We start from the raw sequence: 20,964 nt of genomic DNA on the forward strand, positions 1-20,964 counted from the left end.
GTAGCTAGTAGGTAATAATGTCAGTTAATGTACATATATAAATGTATGTATATATATATATATATATATATATATATATATATATATATATATATATAGTTGTAGGTGTCAGTGTGCATACACACTTACTACAGGAAACAGGAGAGAGGAATGGAGAAATGTGAATCTACAACACAGCCTGAATCATGATAGAGATACTAACCTTTACATTCACAGAACAGTGTCCACAGCATACCAGCATGGTCCCCGCCCTTACAATCTGAAAGGGCAACGCCTATCTCACATACCCTTTTATAGCACTGTCCTGAAATCACAGTGAGAACTGCAATCAGTACACAACTGGCTGCATGCAATTAGCAAATGCTGGCTTACAATTGGTGCAGAGGCCATCACATGGACTTATGCAGATACCTACAAAAGCATCCTGTACTCACACTCCACACATGCAATACTTTCATTGCACCATCTGGAGGCAGACAGAGAGAGAGAGAGAGAGAGAGAAAAAAAAAAAGAAAAAAAGAAAATTAGAACAAAAACAACAACACACATTACACAAACTAAGTTGAAGCTGTCAGCAGTGTCAGTACCAAGCTGGGCTAGCAGCAGCAGGAAGCTGTAGTAACGGTAATGCAACCAGCTGCGACAAACACAGGTAATGTAAAGTAACAAGTTAATAGTCTACATACTGTGAACCCTCCATATGTGTCATAGGTCTGTATCTATAGGTATGTCCATGTGATATGTTGTGTGCACGTAGTTCCACCCAAAGGGGATGACTATACATTACATGTCATTCAGTGTTAGGCCATGATCCTGGCACCAGTTGTCCATTTCAGTGAGGCCTGTCTGTAGGATGTGTGTGTCAGCTGGTGTAATGACTATGGCACTTAGTTTGCAGTCATCTGGGAACTTTGTCATCCACAACCCGCACATGTTTGCTTTCACATCTGAGAAGTAAATGCCAAATAAGAGGGGTCCTATGACAGAGCCCTGTGGGATACCACATGTGACTGGCATTGAGTCTGACATGGCTCCCACAATATCGATATTATGGATTCTGTATGTCAACCAGTGTGCAACCCATCATGTGACATATGTAGTAACATGTAAGCTAATGAGCTTGTCTATGATGCCTGAGTGGAGTACTGTGTTAAAGGCCTTAGGCAAGTCCAGGTAGGCTGTATGGACTGCGTTGCCCTCATCAATGGCTGTAGTGACTGTTTTGAAAGGTCACCCAGGTTCAAAAGGCAGGATCAGCCCATCACAAAGGCAAACTGGGTGGGATCAAGTGTCTGCAGGTACCCAATATCGCTGTATATGCATCCATAGCTTTGCAGACCAGGCTGGTTAAGCTTATGGGGCGGTAGTTCCCAGGGTCAGTAGAGGTGCCTCCTTAGTGGAGTGGGACCACTGTTGCTGTATGCCAGTGTTCAGGTACATATCCCGTAGTACGGCCAAGGTTAAATATCAGTCTTATATGCGGTTGTATGTCCTCTTGGAGTTCACATAGCACACATCCAGGGATACCATCAGGTCACATTGATGCTGTGTGTTCTGCTTTGCTGAGGGCGGCCCTCACCTGGACATCTGAGATGATAGGGAGGTTACATTCAGCTGTGATAAGTATTTCTAAGTGTGGGGGAGAAGGAGGGGGGATACGTGCACTGAACCTGTCTGCCAGAATGTTGCCAATATCTGTGTATTCAGTGAATGTTAAGTAGGTGTGTAGTAACTCAGAGCATATCTGAGGTGTTTGGTCCATATGTCTAACATAACTGAAGAAGGCCTTGTGGTTATCTATAGTGTTCTTGGCCATTTCCCTCCCAGAGTAGGCCGTGGATGTTGTTATGAGAGACCGTAGCTTATTACCAGTGCTGACCACAGATGCCTTCCCTTTATGTGAATCTGCTCTGTCCTGCAGTAGCCTCCTTCTATCATTATACAATCTGCCTTTGGCTGGGGTCCACCAGACAGGATGCCTAACCTTTGTGCCTAGGGTCTGGGTTAGAAATGTGTGTGCATGTTCCATGCATTCTTTGGGATGTCCATGGGAAGCATTCACAAAGGGGTCAGCAGTGTGGGTTGTGGCTTCCACTGGCCCAGTGGGCTGCATGGATACCATGTCAGTCCTAAGAAGTGAATATCTGTCTAATCACATATATATCAAAGTAGTCTACTGTGCTGGTGGTGGTGGTGGGATATGTATATCCAGGCCGAGTAATTTGTGTCCAGATCACACTAGTGGATGGCGTTCCACATACAGTACCTTGGTATGAACCCCCAGAGTGAGGTTGTGCATTGGACCTGTCTCAGTGTGCTGACCGATGGGGCATGCTACTATGTTGTATGGAATGTGGCAGGTATTGTTGCACAGGTGTTGGCTGAGCACTGATATCTGGCCATGTACTTGTGTATCCACCAAGAGACACACACGTGCTACATATGGGAGTAGTAGTATATCACTACAGTTGAGTATCATGTATAGTATGTGTGCCATATATTGCTGACATAGTCTGCTGATATCCTGTTTGTGTTCTCTTCCAGGGACATGGTGCGTCAGCGAAATCCTGCCTACTCTGCTGCAGAAGATGAAGAGATACACCAGAGCCTGGTGCGGGATTATGACATACTGTTTTCCCGCACCAGCCAGAATCAGCAGGAGAGGGCTGCACTGTGGCAAGACCTTGTCCATAGGGTAAATGACATTGGCACGCATAATAGGACAGATGAGCAGGTACGACATCACTGCAGTGATTCAATCAGAAATGTCCGTCAGCGTGCATCGGATATCCACAGGCAACAGGTCGCCACAGGAGGTGGGGTGGCTGCACACCCCCCCCTCACCAGACTGGAGGGGCTACTCCTAAGTATTGTGGCTCCAGCCCCGGAACATCAACAGCAACACACCTGCATCATAATGGAGGCTGGATCCAGACAGCAACACGACATGGAGTGTGCAGGTAATATGCCATATGTACACTTGACTGTTCTGTACACTGTTAGTTTATGCATGTGTAAGGTGTGTCCGTGGTATGTAGCTGTCAACATAGTATGTAATTGTGCAGGTGTGATATTGTCAATATCAGCAGCTGACATGTGAAAGGCAACTGGTGTACTACTGCACTGTATCATATGCAGTATCACTGACATTAATCTCCTCATTTCTGCAGGTCCCTCCAGTGTTACAGCAAGGCAGCCCATCCATGCTGGTGAGTGTGTTTTAACAATACCTATAATAGTCCTGATAGTGCTAGTAATACTAGTGTAACTCAGTAGTGCTCTGTGTGTATACTGCGGGGTGTGCATGTGTGCATGTGTGCCTGTGTCCACGTGTGCATGTGTGCATGTGTGCATGTGTGCCTGTGTCCACATGTGCATGTGTGCATGTGTGCATGTGTGCCTGTGTCCACGTGTGCATGTGTGCATGTGTGCATGTGTGCATGTGTGCCTGTGTCCACGTGCATGTGTGCATGTGCCTGTGCATGTGTGTGCATGTGTCCATGTGTACATGTGTCCATGTGTGCCTGTGTCCATGTGTGCATGTGTGCATGTGTCCACGTGTGCATGTTTGCATGTGTGCATTAGTGCATCACTGGTAACATTGTGTAGACATTGTAAACTGTGTTTCCTGTCTTCCTCCCACAGGTTCTGGTGCTGCTCTGGTGTCCTGCAGCAGGGAACCTGAATCTGGTGCCACAGGTACTGATAATGATGATATCTGTGTAATGGCACAGGAAGATGTGTCAGGGTCCGTCATTGGTCAGTCAATTGACAGTACACAGCTGTCAACCCCATCATTGTGCACAGTCATCCTGCTAGTACATCCTATGTCACCATTGTCCCTAGGTGATGGACAGGATACAGTGGGCATTGACCAGGGTAATGTGGTATCTGTGGCACATGCTTCCCCACACAGCAGCCATGGGCAGGGTCCTGTGATGGTACCACACAGACAGTTGCCCATGGGTTCTTGTGGGAGCATCCGTGGGTGTACTGCCTCTGGCAGACATGCCCAAAGAGGTCTGTCAACCTCAGCTATGTTTCGGGCTGTCATGCAGGCACAGTCACGTATGGAAAGGTACACCAGACAGGGTCTGAGGGAGCTGAGAGCATGTCACACAGCCATGATTGACAGTATGCGTGACATCGCTGATGCTATCCGTAATTTCACCAATGTCATAGACAGACGTTGTGGGGATGTATTACAGCAGTTCCACAACCACATGTCCATGAGCCAGGGCAATGGTGGATGGTTGCGGCGTCGACATGGCTGTATGTCAGCAACAGCAGCAGCTGGCAGTCGGCGCGGATGACAACAGGCCCGCGGACGCCCCCATAGTGCCAGCAGCAGCCCCAACAATGCTGGGTCTGTGCTGTCATTGGAACGCCCCAGGAGACCACGTGCACGTGGCTCTGGACAGTCCCAACAGGGACCTGTGTCCAGTCAGCACACTCCCACTTCTGTTGACAGTACCCAGTCTGGCTTAGTACCGGATACGGTCCGTAACACCCCTGCCAGGCACAGTTACCGTGTCCGTGCCCACAGACACTGATCTGTATGACCTGCCAGGTGCAGTCTGTGGCTGTCCACAAACTCCAGTATATGGCAGCCATGAGGTGGAACTGTGTGCATGCATACACACATGTGAAATGTTAACACCTAGGGCTACCACATACACGCACATGCTGCACCAACAGTGCCCCACCCTGTACTGCTGTCCCTCACCAACACACATACACACACATGTCAATTGGTGGTATCAGTGGCAGACTCAGGCATACCTAATTCACACCCTGTGCATATGATGAAACTGTGCCACCTCCTGCAATCTCCAACATCAGTGCAGGAACAGGTAAACAGATTGCTGTTGCACAGGGTGACTACATAGAAGTGTATTACTAGTATCATGTTGGTAACAGTACAGTGTGCTGATATGACTGTGTGTATATCCCAGCATGCCTGATGCAGTAACTGTATGACTGTCCTGAATTGTTATCTAAATCCATAGTAAGTTCCATAGTGTAGCAGCTGCACATTATTGCATACCGGTGGTAAGGATGTCAACAGATAGCCACATACATAGGTAGCACAGGGGAGAAGCTAATGCAAGTAGTGATGCGCAATGACGGACATGTACAGTAATGGTGGCAAGTTGCCCACAACGACTATGCAATGTGGATATTTGTGCATGTTGATATGTGTGCAGTACCAATGTAATACAAATCACAATTAACTATGACATAATATCATTTCTACCATGGACATCTGAGCTGTGCATTCCTGGGTACATGTTGATAGTGCCTACATAGTTGCACTGTTACCTACTGTAAGTGTTACCCCTTCTTTGTTGTACAATGGACTACTTCCAGCCCAGCTTACTGTAGCTTTGTTTGCATGCATGTTTGCTTGGGGTTCCCTGGAACACTGCTTCCACCTGCAATGCAGAGTTACAGAGCTTCTGTGGACTCCTAGTGACATCTGCATAGCATACTATACGTATGTCAAGTTTCCACATGACAGAACGTCACTGTCTGTCCTGTTTGCATGTACGTTGCCTGTGACACATTGCACATGACTTACCTGGCATTTACCCATGTGTGCAGTCATATATGCCAGTGCTATGAAATCAATAGCAGTACACCCACACATACTCACCTTCAGTATGTTGTTCCCCATTGGCCCTATGTGTTGGTAATCACCATGGCAATCACACTACTATGGTAGCATGTGCAAAGGTAACCTGAGAATCACCTCTATGGTCCAGTTGTGGTTTATGTGAGTCATGTGGCAATGTCACAGCTGCCACATGTATGCAGTCAACCCTCTCCCCTGGCCAGGAATGTACAACACATGTGTGGGATGCCACCACATAGCCAATCTGGGGACTGAGCACTCTGAACCCAGTACTGCCATATCCTGTCAGGTGGCATGACATACTACAGTGACTACAATACCGGTCTGACATAGACCCACACTGACAGCAATCTGAACACACTGGGGCATACTTTGGAGACTCAGAATAGCATCCTGCTGAGCATCACACACCTCCGCAGCTGGCACACAGGCATGCTACGCCGAACAGAGCACATGCCACACATGGCAGACACATCCCGTGTGCCACACACTCACAGCCTGTAGGGCTACACAACACACCTGCTACAGATGTGTCAGGTACCTCTCTTGGCTGCTGCAGTGGGGTCCCGCTCAACAGGCTGTACATGGTGAAGATCACAGTGATATGCCTGTGGGGCACTATGGTCCACCACAAAACACATGCATACAGGTCAGTCAGAGGCATGGACACATATGACTCAGTCATTGACCATGCCACTATGGATGACCTGAGACATACCTCCCTGGACTACATGATAGGGAACATAGAAGGGATCTCTCAGCATGTGGCACGGACCAGTATGAGCCTGATCTTGGTTGCCATCATACCCTCACCAAGTATGCTACCACAATATGTAGGAAGGGTGTTCTATGTCTACATTCTGCTCAATCTCCAATGTCATTCATAGGTTATCCAATGGCTGTCAACGTGTGCTTACATGCTAGGGAAGCCACAATGATTTGCAAGGGGCAGCTTGCACGTGACACCCATGGGCCATTGTATATTGGCAAAGCCCCTTGATACACACATAGTGCCTTTTGCTGCAGGACACAGACTACATAGCCACCTCCGTGGGTATCACACAGGATAGGACACTAACAATGATGCTACACAACACCAGCAGTGTACACAGCAAGATGCATGCACTGGGCACTGTCCTCAGCACGGTGAACTGCAATATCTGTGCAGTACCAGATTCCTGATTCACAGCTCACAGGTGCAACCCATCACTGCCAGGTTATACCTCATACCATACCTGTCGTCCCCTACACATGTAACACACATGGACAGAGGGCTGGTATCTCAAGGCACCACAGATACACACACCTCCAGGTTGTTGGCACAGCACAAAGCATCAGGGCCTATCCATGAGCAGCTAACAGTGTGTTGGACTGCCTTCTGGTTCATAGCCTGGCACACACAACCCTCCCATACACAGGAAACCCACCTATCCTTCCTAACAACACTGGCAATATGACAGTCTCAAGAAATGTCTTTATATGGCTGGACTGCATCCAGCCAAACATTGTGCATGAGCATTACTGTAGCTACAACACACTAGCTGAAAGGTTCCCAGCATGTAGTCACTGAATTGCAGTGGAACAACATGTTACCACTCCCACAACAGGTGAGAACATGCAGCACCTGTTCATCGACTACATGTAGACTATATGGCCCAGACCAGATGTGTATCCCCTGTTGTAGGTATTATACCATATACAACCCACACTGTAAAGACACATACCGCGTGTGGCCCCTGCACAGTAAGACACAGTCATATTGTTATGCATTGCGAATACCATTTATCCACTTGAGGCACGTGTCAGACATGGTAACTACTGAGGGTCACACGTATATATGTGTATGTGTCACACACATACATCATGTGTGCATTGCCATTGCTGATTTAGGCAATGGCATGCATTGTTATGAACAACAACCCACACATGGTCATATTGTGTGACACAACCACACGTGGCAGTTGTGGGTTTCCAAAACATACCTATCTGTGCTCTGACAGCGGTAATAGACCCAGTAGCGGAGCGCACTATTGGCATTACTGGGCAAGTAGCCCTGTTTGGCTGTACTGATAGTGTGGTGACATCCCCTGTGTTTACTGGGGGAATATGCAGCAGCTGGTGTATTGTAGTATTTGCCAAAAGGATCTGTTCTCTCACACTTGCAATTACACACACCCTACTACCTCCCCCCAACACACACACTTGCCATTTGCAGGATTCATACCCCTACCTAACTATGTCATGACACGTGAGAGAGACACATTAACGAAGCGCACTATTCCAATTACTGGGAAGTTCTTCTTCTCCGGCTGTACTTATAGGGTGCTGACATCATCAGTGTTTGGAAAGGGTAATGTGCATCATGTAGTGTGATCACCTGATTGCCAAAAAACACATGTCTTTCATACAGAATTGCACACACACAAACTCCCCTCATCAAAACACACACACTTGCTATTCACAGGTTTCAAACCCCTACCTAACTATGTTATGACACTTGAGAGAGATGCATTAGCAGAGTGCGTTATTTGAATTAGTGGGGTGTCCCTTCTCCAGCTGTACTTATAGGGTGCTGACATCATCAGTGCTTAGATAGGGGAATGTGCATCCTGTAGAGTGTTTTCTCAGTTGCCAAAACAGACAATTCCTTTACACAGATTTACACTAACCCCCCTCCACACACACTGGGCAGTTGTAGGATTCAAACCCCTACCTAACTATGTTATGACACTCGTGACAGATGAATTAGCGGAGCACGCTATTTGCATTACTGGGAGGTTTCTCTTCTCCTGCTGTACTTATAGGGTGCTGACATCATCAGTGCTTAGATAGGGGAGTGTGCATCCTGTAGAGTGTTTTCCCAGTTGCCAAAATGGACATTTCCCTCACACAGGCTTGCACACACACTAAACCCCCTCCACACACACTGGGTAGTTGCAGGATTCAAACACCTACTTAATTATGTTATGACACACGGACTTGCACATACACTAACTCCCCTCCACACACACTGGGCAGTTGCAGGATTCAAACCCCTACCTAACTATGTTATGACACTCATGACAGACACATTAGCAAAGCATGCTATTCGCATTACTGGGAGGTTTTTCTTCTCCTGCTGTACTTATAGGGTGCTGACATCATCAGTGCTTAGAAAGGGGAATGTGCATCCTGTAGATTGTTTTCCCAGTTGACAAAAGGGACACTTCCCTCACACAGACTTGCACACACATCAACCCCGCTCACCCACCCACACACACACACTGAGCATTTGCATGGTTCAAACTCCTACCTAACTATATTATGGCACTTGAGGGAGACGCATTAGTGGAGCGCGCTATCCGAATTACTGTCCATCTGTTCTGCACCTGCAGTATTTATAGGGTGCTGACATCTTTATTTCTACAGAGGTATGTACATCTAGTACTACCTGTCAGGTGGGGGATAGCATATATATGCATTTGCAGCCACCTACTTCAGGGTCAGATATGCACATCGCACTGGCAGGTTATGTTCTATACCATGCTTCATGACCACAGGACCTGTAACACACAACACAACCAGTCCAGAACACCACTCCCACATCCAGGACACACACTTTGCTTCCCTGGGAACAGTGCCGGGATATGCAGGTGTTCACATACACCATTCCAGTTGTTAACATCAGGTACAGGCATATTGTGTGTGGGAACTACTCAGGCCTCTACAACTTTACCCTACAGCCACTACAATTTGTGGGTTCATGTGCTATGTCAGAACCACTCACCACAGCCACATGGGGGAATACATATTGCACCTGTCCATCTGCAACATGGGTACTCACTGTTCCACACCAGAGGTAGACCACCATTGTTGATATCTGACCATACCCACCTTTCCCTGGACATCCATATCCCATCCCCACCCCCAGGCAAGGTTGTCACTGCAAACAAACTGTATTTAACACAAGCAGACTCTACACTTGTGAAGACTGGGGTGGACGACTTCAAAGGACCCATGCTGGGGGACTATACTGGCCACTCTGCATAATCCTTGACAATTGCATTCTATGAGCATGTGTAAGGTTTGCATTGATCATGCTATCCCACATATACCCATGACTGCTCCACAACAGGACACCTGTCAGGTGTACACCAGCCATATATGAGCCGTCCAACAGACAGAGTGAGCTAATACATTGCAGAACTGTAGCAAACAGAGGGAGGACATCTGTGAACAGTACCGGCACAACACTTCAATCCCACATAATCATCACAACACAGTGTTGACAGTGGAATTGTCCAGACAATGCAGATAGGGCTCCCCTCAGTCTGTTATTGACGCCCACTTACTGTTAGATGTCCTCAGCAACCCTCTTCCAGCACACACCAACAACATGGATGTGGCTTAGCACATTCAAACCCTGGGATCTCCACTGTGCCCCTGCTTGACAGAGGCACAGCACACTAGCCTCACACGTTGCCTTATGTGACTTACTTTACAGTGGCACAGTAGCCTACTGTACTGGGGATGCAGATGCCAAGCACACTCTGGCTAAGCTGTCATTCCCTAGGGCAAACAGCCTAGTATTGACCTCTACACCCATATGTTTAATTGTCAGATGCACAATATTTGTTGCTGTTAGAATGTTTGCAGGTCTTTATTGCCATAGAATTCCCTGTTCCTATGAACAACTTGTGTATCTGTGGAAGATGTTTGAATATGAGGGCGATCCACTATATCACTTATGTCTCTGTAGTCATTTACTGTGTGCACTGGGCAGATTGCTGTGTTGTGGTTGGTTCCTGGAATGACATGTACAAATACCAGATATGTGTAGCCAACTGCTAAACGGAGATATGGCCTAAGTGTGTGAGCATGCCCAGTTCAGCCTTTCCATGGCATGTTGTCTGACATATGCCTCATTTATCAAAGTGTGCGAGCATGCCCACTGTGAGCTTTCCATATGTTGAACTCTGCAGTCCACCACATATTTGGGTGAGTGTGAACTTCAACAATATCTCACGTTTATGGTTGTGTGTGTCATGTTGTGTACGTACTGGACAACTGCTTCGTGTCTGACCACAACAGGGATTATACTGTGCCTGCAGGGATTGCATGGGATACTTTGCATACAGTTGTCAACATCCTTTCATAATGACCCAACACTGTAGTACCGTATAGTGTACTGGTTCAGTACTTTCACTGTGGTGGACAGTATCCTGGGCTTAATCTATCACTGCTTGACATCTTCATAGTGAGCACAACAGACTGTGTAGGGGCCAGTTGTGCACATATGACCATGTTGCATTATGTTCAGATATGGACTACCTACACCAGGCTTGTCCAACATTGGTAGTGTATTCCACAACATAGGTGGACATTGCAAACGCTAGCGATGTTCCCTAGGCCATTTCTGATGCTAGTCAGAGAGTGTGTTTGTCCTTCGACACACATTGTAACTGGAGTTTGCCATGACATATGTCATGGTTAGTATACTGTGCCTCTGTCTACCTGTGACATAACAGTGATACCCAGGGTATACCTACCATCTCCCATCCACTCATCAGGATTCCTCTTGAGGGGTGTCGATAGGTGACTCTCTGGCTAACCTGTACTGGGAGTTTACTCAAGAGTGGGGGTGGCTTCTGTGTTATGGATCATTCAGTACAGCTTGTCCTATGTATGTCAGTGCTGGGGTTCAGGTCTCTCATGTGCATAGCTCACTGCCATTCAGATTGTACAAGGTGCAGCATGTTCATTGATTCCAGCTTGGACATTGCTTCATACATCAGGCACAGCTAGCCTCTGGGTGGGCAGTATGGCAGTGTGTGGAGCTGCAGTTTGTTTAATCAGGCAACACATGGCATCTGTTCATGCTCTTTGCTACTCCTGGTGAGGTACTGTTGTGGGCTTTACAGTTGATGGAGGTGTCTGCTGAGGTACATCCCACAGGGGCTATTGTAGTCAATTGTGACGCTGATGAAGGATGACTGCAGAGCCACAGTGACCTCCCCTTATCTAGATCTGACAACCTTCATGATTGGGTGGGTATATGGTATGTTTCTGTGAACACTACAGCCACATGTTTGTCCAATGCAGGATATCTATCACCTTGTGTCCCCAGGTCTCTCATTACATGTTAGGTAATGGGTTAACACCTCTGTGGTAATTGGTGGGCACTTACTGTATATCCACGGTGGTTGTCTATACACATTTCTGCAATTAGCTTGCTGACATGGCTATGGCACTAGTTGTCTGTTTCTATGTGGCCCTTTTGTGGGTTGCTTGTGTCAGCTGGGGGTCAGATATGGTGGGCAGTTTGTACTCCTCTGCATACATGTTCAGTCACAGTCCTTCCATGTTGGCCTGTACCTATGGGACATATATACGGAACGGGGGAGGTCCCAGGACCAAGCCTTGTGTGATGCCACTTATATCTGCTTTGTAGTCTGACATGGATGCAGCATGTCTGACCATGTCAGTTCTTCCCTTGGTCTGGTTTGCAACCCCTCTACTGACATAGGGGTTTATATTTAAGCTGGTGAACATATCAATACTGAACACGTAGGGTATTGTCTGGAAGCATTTGCAACGGGTCCAGCTACGCTGTGTGGACCACATTGCCCTCATCGATGACCTTAATGACTGTTTCAAATGGGTCAAACATGTTTAGGGGCAGGATCTGCACTTACGACAGCCACACTGGGTAGGGTCCGGTGTCAGTAGGTCCCCGATAGCTTTATGTCTGCAGTACATGCTGATTCTTTCCATAGCTGTGCAGACCAAGCTTGTCAGGATCCTGGGGTGGTAGTTTGCAGTATCCATTCAGGCAACACCTTTGTTGTGAAGGACCACTGTTGTTGAACACTGTTCTTTGGGTACATATCCTGTGGTAAGGCTGACATTGGGCAGTAGTGTGATTTGGCATTCCATTCTTCTTGGAGTCCATGTTGGCCTCAACCCAGGACACCATCTCATACCTTTGCTGCTGTGTGTGTTTACTTTGTAGATGATGGCTGTTACCTCAGCATCTGCAATGTCAGGGGGCCAGCAGTCTGCTGGGATAGATATTTTGCATTCTGGGGGGGTTGCACTGCACCTGTCAGGTTGTATGTTGGCAATATGTGTGTGTGTTTGGTATGTGGTTTGTAATATCTGTGTGATTCGGAGCATATCTGTGAATTCCCAACATGGTTCCTACCATCAGTTGAGTAAGCCTTGTGATTATCCTTAGTGTCCTGTACAATATGTATCTTCATAAGTTCATAGGTTCATACTAGGCTATCCACCCTAGGGCATTAGTAAGCCTAGCCAGAGTGTGTGTGTGTCTTTCGCTGCCCCTTGCTATGTGAATATTATGGCCATTTATGATTTTCTTTACTGTGCCTCTGTCTGGATGTTCATAGGTTCATAGGTTCATACTAGGCTATCTGCCCAAGGGCATTTATAAGCCTAGCCCATAGTTATTTGGCTTTCGCCACCCCTTTAGTTTGAATAAAACTATGCCTATTATTTTGCTGTGCCTCTGTCAAGCAGTGACACTGAAGTAATCCCTGGGGTATATCTGCGATCCCCCATCCATTGGTCAAGATTCCTCTTGAACAAGGCCAGCGAGGTGCTCTGCCTCACATGTACCGGGATTTTGTTCCACAGCATAGGGAGTCTCTGGGTGATGAATCTGTCCCTCCAGCACGCTCTATTAATAACCGTGTCAAGGTTTAAGTCTCCGCCTTGTGGTTCTGAGGATCTAGATTTTTGAGGTGAAGCATATTCATCAAATCAGGGTTTGACATGGCCTTATATGTCAAGCACAGGTCACCTCTGAGCAAGCGGTATGAGACTGAATAGAGCTGGAGTTCTTTCAGTCGGGCAGCATAAGACATATTTTGAGACCCTTTATCCTTTTGGTGAGGAACTTTGGGGCCTTTCCAGCTGCTGCAGGTGTCGGGTCAGATACATTCCGAATGGGGCATTGTACTCAATCATAGGTCTAATGAGTGTTGAGTACAGGGGGACGATGACCTCCTTGATCTAGATGTGAATCCCTTCATGATCAGGTGGGCAATGTAGAAGGTTTTCCCAATCTGGCCCAGGCACCAGGGTTTTTCCCCCTGGGCCCTTCCCCGAAGGGTTTTCTGTGTCAGTGGTTTTTACCCATGTGGGGGTTTTTTGGGGGACCTTTTTTTTGGGGAGCCTAATCCTTTTTGGGTTTCTTTAGGCCAAGGTTTGGCCCAGGTTACCCTGTGGGGGAAACCCTTTGAAGGTTTTTCTGTGGTCCCGAATTGACCCCTTTGGGTTCGTCATTGCCAAATTTTGCCAAAACCCTCCCTTTGGGGTTTGGGTTTTCTTTCAGGTTTTTATGAACCGAGTGGATTTTGGCAAAACCCCTTTTGGGCAAGGAAAGGGTTTGGGGTTTTTACAAAGGCCCTTGGGAAATTTTGAAAAAAACCCTTTGGGCTGTCCTTGCCTTTGCAAACCCAAAAATTTTGGGGGTTTGGGGGAAATTCAAGCCCCATGGTTTTTTTATGATTCCTTATGGGGTTTTCCAAAAACCTTTTCCCGGTAAGGTTTAAGGGTGAACTGCCCCTACAAGGCCTTTGGGCGCTCAAAAAGAAAAAAGGGGTTTAAAAGGCATTATTTTTTGCCCTTTCCCCCGCCAAAAATTTTTGGATCCCCAAAAATCTGTGTTCCTTTTCTTTATTTAAAAGATTTCCAAAAATGATTTTTTCCCCCTTTCCCCCGGGATGGCTTTCCCCCACCTACCTCCCCTTTTGGACTCAACATCAACTGTCCCAGCAAGGAAAATTTGGGTTAAATAACCTTTAAACCCCCCATTTCTTGATTTCCCAAAGCTTATTCTTTTGGCCCCTTTCCCCCTTCCCCCTAAAACCTGTTTTTTTGGGCTCTGGGCCCTCCCCTTTTCCTTTCCCAATTTAATTTATTTCTTTTTATTTTTCCCCTTTTTTGGGATGCCTTTTTTAAACCTCCCCTTATTTTTTTTTAAATTTTTCAGATTTTTCCAATTTTTTTATTTGGCCTTGGATTCGTTCCTAACCCTTTTTTTTACTAATTGGGCCCCCTTTAATTTTTTGAAAAATCTTTAACTAGTTCTTTTAGCAAAAACCCTTAAAATGGGCCTGTTTTTTTGGTCGCTTCCCTCCCTTTTTCCTTCCCAATGGGGAAATTGCAAAAGGTTTAAAACCCTTTTATGGGTTTTTACACGGAGTTTTCGGCTTTTTTTAAAACGGGGACTTTATATTTTTTAAATTTTCATCCCGGGTTGTCCTTTCCCAAATGTACAAATTTTCCATTTCCCTGCGGGTTTTCAATTTTGCCCCCCTTTAAATTTTTGGGGTAAAATGGGTCCAAATTTTGGTTTTTGGGAAAAAATTCAGTTGTTAATGGAAAATACCCTTTTTCAAAAAAAAGGCTTAACAATGGGCTTTTCTTTTCAAGGTTTTTGTTTTTAAATAAAAATTTGGGCCCCCCCTTTTCTTTAATTAATTGGGGATATCCAAACCCTTTCCCTTTTTTAAGGTTTTTAATTTCTTTAAAACAAATTTCCCGGGTTTCCCGGATTTCCCTTCATTTATTTAAAATTCTTCACTGGAAGGGGAATCCGCCCTTTTTCCCCAAAACCCAAAAATACATGTTCTATTTCTTAATTTAAACTGGGAAAGGCATTTTATTTCCCGGGGGCCCTTTATGTTTAAAAATTAACCCTTCCTTTTAAGGTGTAATTTTTAAAAAATTTCTTTTGGGGTTAAAACCCTTTTTTTTGGGCCCCCTTTTTGGATTAAATTCCTTTTTTGAAAACTTTTTTAATAAAAGGGCCCGTTCCCCTTTTTAATATTTGGGGGGTTTTTAAAAAGACCCAAACCTTGTGATTATCCTTAGTGTCCTGTTAGCCCACAATATGTATCTTCATAAGTTCATAGGTTCATACTAGGCTATATCCACCCTAGGGCATTAGTAAGCCTAGCCAGAGTGTGTGTGTGTGTCTTTACGCTGCCCTTGCTATGTGAATATTATGGCCATTTATGATTTTCTTTACTGTGCCTCTGTCTGGATGTTCATAGGTTCATAGGTTCATACTAGGCTATCTGCCCAAGGGCATTTATAAGCCTAGCCCATAGTTATTTGGCTTTACGCCACCCCTTTAGTTTGAATAAAACTATGCACCTATTATTTTGCTATTGTCTCTGTCAAGCAGTGACACTGAAGTAATCCCTGGGGTATATCTACGATCCCCATCCATTGGTCAAGATTCCTCTTGAACAAGGCCAGCGCAGTGCTCTGCCCTCACATGTACCGAAGGATTTTGTTCCACAGCATAGGAGTCTCTGGGTGATGAATCTGTCCCTCCAGCCACGTTCTATTAATAACCGTGTCAAGGTTTAAGTCTCCTCAGCCTCTTGTGGTTCTGGGGATCTAGATTTTTTGAGGGTGAAGCATATTCATCAAATCAGGGTTTGACATGCAGCCTTATATGTCAAGCACAGGTCACACTCTGAGCACAGCGGTATGGAGACTGAATAGAGCTGGAGTTCTTTCAGTGTTCCGGGCAGCATAAGACATATTTTTGAGACCCTTTATCCTTTTGGTGAGGAACTTTTGGGGCCTTTTCCAGCTGCTGCAGGTGTCGGGTCAGATACATTCGAATGGGGCATTGTACTCAATCATCATAGGTCTAACTGTGGGTGTTGAGTACAGGGGCGATGACCTCCCTTGATCCTAGATGTGAATCCCTTCATGATCAGGGTGGGCAATGTAGAAGGTTTTCCTAACTACTTTAGCAACATGAGTGTCAAGCGAAGGCTACTGTCAACCTGGGTCCCCAGTGATCCCTGATGACTTCTTCTGTGTGCTCAGTGGATTGCCACCTATATGGTAGCTAGGGTAACCTTGTTTTTCCCAGAAGGGTATGACTATGCATTTCTTGGCATTTAACTTCTTTAGGCCATGGCTCTGGCACCAGTTATCCATTTCTCTGCAGAGACCCTTCTGAGAAGGATATCTGTGTCAGATGTGTTTTGACTATGAAGCTTCAGTTTGCAGTCATCTGCAAACTTTGTCAGCCATAACCCTCCTGTGTTTGCTTGTACTTCAGAAAGTAGATGCCGAACAAGAGTGGACCCAGGACTGAGCCCTGTGGGACACCACTTGTGACAGGCTTTGAGTCTGACATGGCTCCAGCAACTCTGACCCTGTGGGTTCTGTCACTTAGCCAGTTTGCAACCCATCTTGTGGTGTATGGGTTTACATTGAAGCTGATGAGTTTTTTGATGATACCCGAGTGGGGTATTGTGTCAAAGGCCTTTGCCAGGTCAAGGTAGGCTGTATGGACTGCCTTTCCCTCATCAATGGCCTTGGTGACTGTCTCAAAAAAGTCAACCAAGTTTAAAAGGCATGATCTGCCTTTGACAAAGCCAAACTGGGTTGGATCCAAAGTCTGCAAGTTCCCTATGTCTTTATTTATGAGTTCCATTATGATCCTCTCCATGGCTTTGCAGATAAGGCTTGCCTTACACGCGTGCACACTGCCCTACTCGCGCTTCATGGCGCGCACACGTGCACATGCACGCCCAGCAAGAAACTTTGGTGTAAGTAACAGTGTACACCTTCCATTTCTTGACTTTCCCATGCTTATCTTGTGGCACTCCTCTTTCCATGATCTGTGTCTGTCATCTGTCACGTAACACTGACCTCCAATGAACTGCATTTCTTTCTACCTTTCCCCCTTGGGATGTCATCTATCTCCTACTCTATTCCTCCCCCTTATGTATCTCTTACACTACTCAGACTGTGCTCATTTGCTATGTGACTGTGGGATTCAGTATCCTAACCCTCATTTACATCAGATTGCCTACTAATGCTTAGTTACATGTCTTAGACTCAGCTTCCCCCCTTAGCAACCACTACACAGTGGCCATGTTGTTTTTGGTCTGCTGGTCCCTCCATTGTCATTCCATGTATTGCATAAAACCCACATTTGTGGGTTTATAACCTTCATTTTTATGTTTTATACAGCGCAGCCTGTTTGCGCGGGGCTGCAATGTGTTTAAACATCGGCGATCGCCGGAAAAAAAATTATATTTTTTTAATATTTAAAATCGGGTTACCTTGCTAATGGCCACATATCTGGCCATTGGCATGCTGTCTGACACATATGCACCCTTTATTTGGAGCTGACATGGCTCCATTGTGATTTTTGCAGAAACGTACTCACTTGTCAACTGAGTACATTTCTGCAGCTAAAAAGGCTCTTACATGGGCTGCTTTCTGTTTCGTGGATCGCTACTCTACCTCATTTGCATGCCTTTCGGCTGCAAGTGAGGTAATTAGCATATCCACGCCCAGTCCGTGTAAGAGACGTTTTAGCTGGTCTCTTACACGGAGTTTCGGGCTGTTCCTGGATCGCGAGGCTTGCATGGAGTGTTACACGTCTCTTACACTCCGTGCAAGCCTTCGTGAATCCTGCCCAACATGTACACAATGCCATATAAACTACATGTTCGGTATTGCAATTAGCCACTAACTTAAACTGAAAGCATTGTGATGTAACTGGGTGAACAAACATATTATGCTTGTAAATATGGGAACAAAAATTACAGTTGTTACATGGAAATGTACCATTTTTACAAGAATAATTAGAGACTGTAAGCATACTAGGGTAACATAATATTCTATGCAAGTTCTTGTTTTTAAATAAAAATTGTGGGTTCTCACCCACTATTTCTTTAATTAATGGGTCAGTAGTCCAAACCTTCCGATTTTTATAAATGATTTCTCTAATATCTTTAAAATCATTAGTATAAAACACGGAGAATTTCTGCATTCCCTTCATTTCATTACCCATATTCTCAGGGCTGGAGTATGTAGAATACACGTTTCTACCAGAATCAGAGAAATATGGGCATGCTCTCTCATTTCTGTAATGTTCAATGCTGCGATAAGTGTCATGTATTTCCTGTTCATTGTATGATTTATCTAACCATCTCCTTTTAAGGTGTATAAGTTCTTTGTTATACCCTTCTTGGGCTGGATTATGCCTAGAGACTCTAATAGCCTGTCCTTTAATGATGTTATTAAAGACAAACCTTGGATGCATGCTTCTTCTGTGTAAAAGGGTATTCCTGTAACAAGACTTCCTATATACTCCAGTATTAAGTTTGCCATTGTTCAGCCTGTCTATATAAACATCCAGAAAATTTATTCTACAGGTAGATTCTTCCATTGTAAATTTTAAATAATCTGTAAGTAAATTAATTTCATCATAGAACCTACACAGTTCACTTTTACTACCTGTCCATAAGAGAAAGAGGTCATCTACAAAATGTTTGTAGAAGATCACAAATTTCTGATATCTTGGTAGCGGGAATAAATATTCTCTTTCCCACATAGCCTTAATCAAGTTGGCATAGTTACTGGCACAAGATGTGCCCATAGCTATGCCACCTTTCTGTTTAAACATTTCATTCTTAAAAACAAAAAGATTATTTTCTAATACTATTTCTAACAATGAGCATATCAGCTCTACCTTACAAGGAATGAACTCAGAATATTGTATAAGATATTTGTATATGTTCTGTATGCCTGTTTGATTGGGAATGACCGTAAACAATGATTTAACATCTAGTGTCACTAGGAAATATGGAAGGGTATCTTTTATTGAGGTCATTCTAGCATAAAGGTCTAACAAGAATTGTTTTGTATCTTTAAGTATAAATGGGTTCTTATCTACTAAGGGCCTTAAAGATTTCTCAATAAAAACTGAAATAGGTTCAGTGACCCAACCTCTACCTGCAACTATCAGCCTCATCGGGGGATGTGTTGGATCCTTGTGTATCTCTGGTAAGCCTTGGATAATTGGCAGGAGGGGGTACTCTACCCAGAAAAAATTAAATAGCTCTCCACTAAAAATTTCATTCTCCTTTAAATTCTCTAAGATGTCATATATACACACATATATGTGTGTGTGCATGTGTGTGTGTGTGTGTATGTGTGTGTGTGTGTGTCTGTGTATATATATATATATATATATATATATATATATATATATATATATATATATGCATATATATAGGCTTACCTTTACAAAACCAAATCACAGTGGTGCAATTGCTCATATGAGCGAATCATAACCATGAAACTCATAACACCGACAAGTAAACATTTTCGAAAATCAGCAAATTGAAAAGCAGAGTCACTGATTTACTAACATAAAAAAAATCTAATGAAGTGTAAAGCAGGGAGGCAAGCACTCCACCACCCCCCACCTCCCCTACTTTAATATTCTAACTCGAGATCGCACTACAGTGGAGAAAGAGACCATTTTCCTATCCCCATTATAGTGCAATCCACCCCAAAATGCTGAATGTGCAATGAACGAATGTCACTGTGCATTTGCTCATTGCACATTCAAACCTTTTTCCGTTTGGCATTTACAAACCTTGCAAACTGCCTTTTCAGACAATTGCTGTTTGTCCTTGTGCAATACGCACACATGAAGGTAAACCTATATATATATTTATATATATATATATATATATATATATATATATATATATATATATATATATATATATATATATATATATATATATATATATATATATATATATATATATATATATATATACATACATACATATATGTGTGTGTGTGTGTGTGTGTGTGTGTGTGTGTGTGTGTGTGCATTTATAAGTGTGTGAGGGATGGACCTTACTGTAACATGCTAAGTAAGTACTGCTACTTTTTTTTTCAACAAGGCCTTATAAACTTGAAATCTGTGGACTTGGCCTGATAGGAAGGAGAAGCTGAGTGTAGGTAGATGGCATTATACAGTGGTGCTACAGGACAGACTTCAAGAGGTAGAATATTTTACTGTCTACAAGTCCAAGGTATACAAGGAGAATTCTTTTTTTCTGTCTTGGGAGAGCTTTGATGTGGCAAACTCCAGCTGTGCTTTTCTAGACTGTCAAAGTTTGAGCAGACTAGCTTTTATTGCCATGAAAAAGGTGTTTTTTTTTTGAAAAATATGAAATAGTTGCTTAATTTTTCTCAGCCAAGTTGCTCTTGATCAGATTGGGTGTCCTGCTCAATATACACCACAGGGAATAGGTACATTTACCTATTGAAACAGTTTGCTGCAAGTGGGAATAGCTGTCTCGGCCAGATTACACTGAGTTCTGTTTAGATTCTAGTATGCTTCAGACTACATTTTTTAAGTCAGTCCAAAACAATGAAGATATTTATTACCAGTATGGACATTTTATCACTAGGTTCTCTTTTCATCACAACTGTTTTAAAAAAAAATCAGTTTTGATTTGAACAGCTTGACCAAC

The sequence above is a fragment of the Protopterus annectens genome, chromosome 8.part0 (assembly GCF_019279795.1).
Source record: "Protopterus annectens isolate FY-2018-M chromosome 8.part0, PAN1.0, whole genome shotgun sequence".
Classification (NCBI taxonomy): Eukaryota; Metazoa; Chordata; order Ceratodontiformes; family Protopteridae; genus Protopterus; species Protopterus annectens.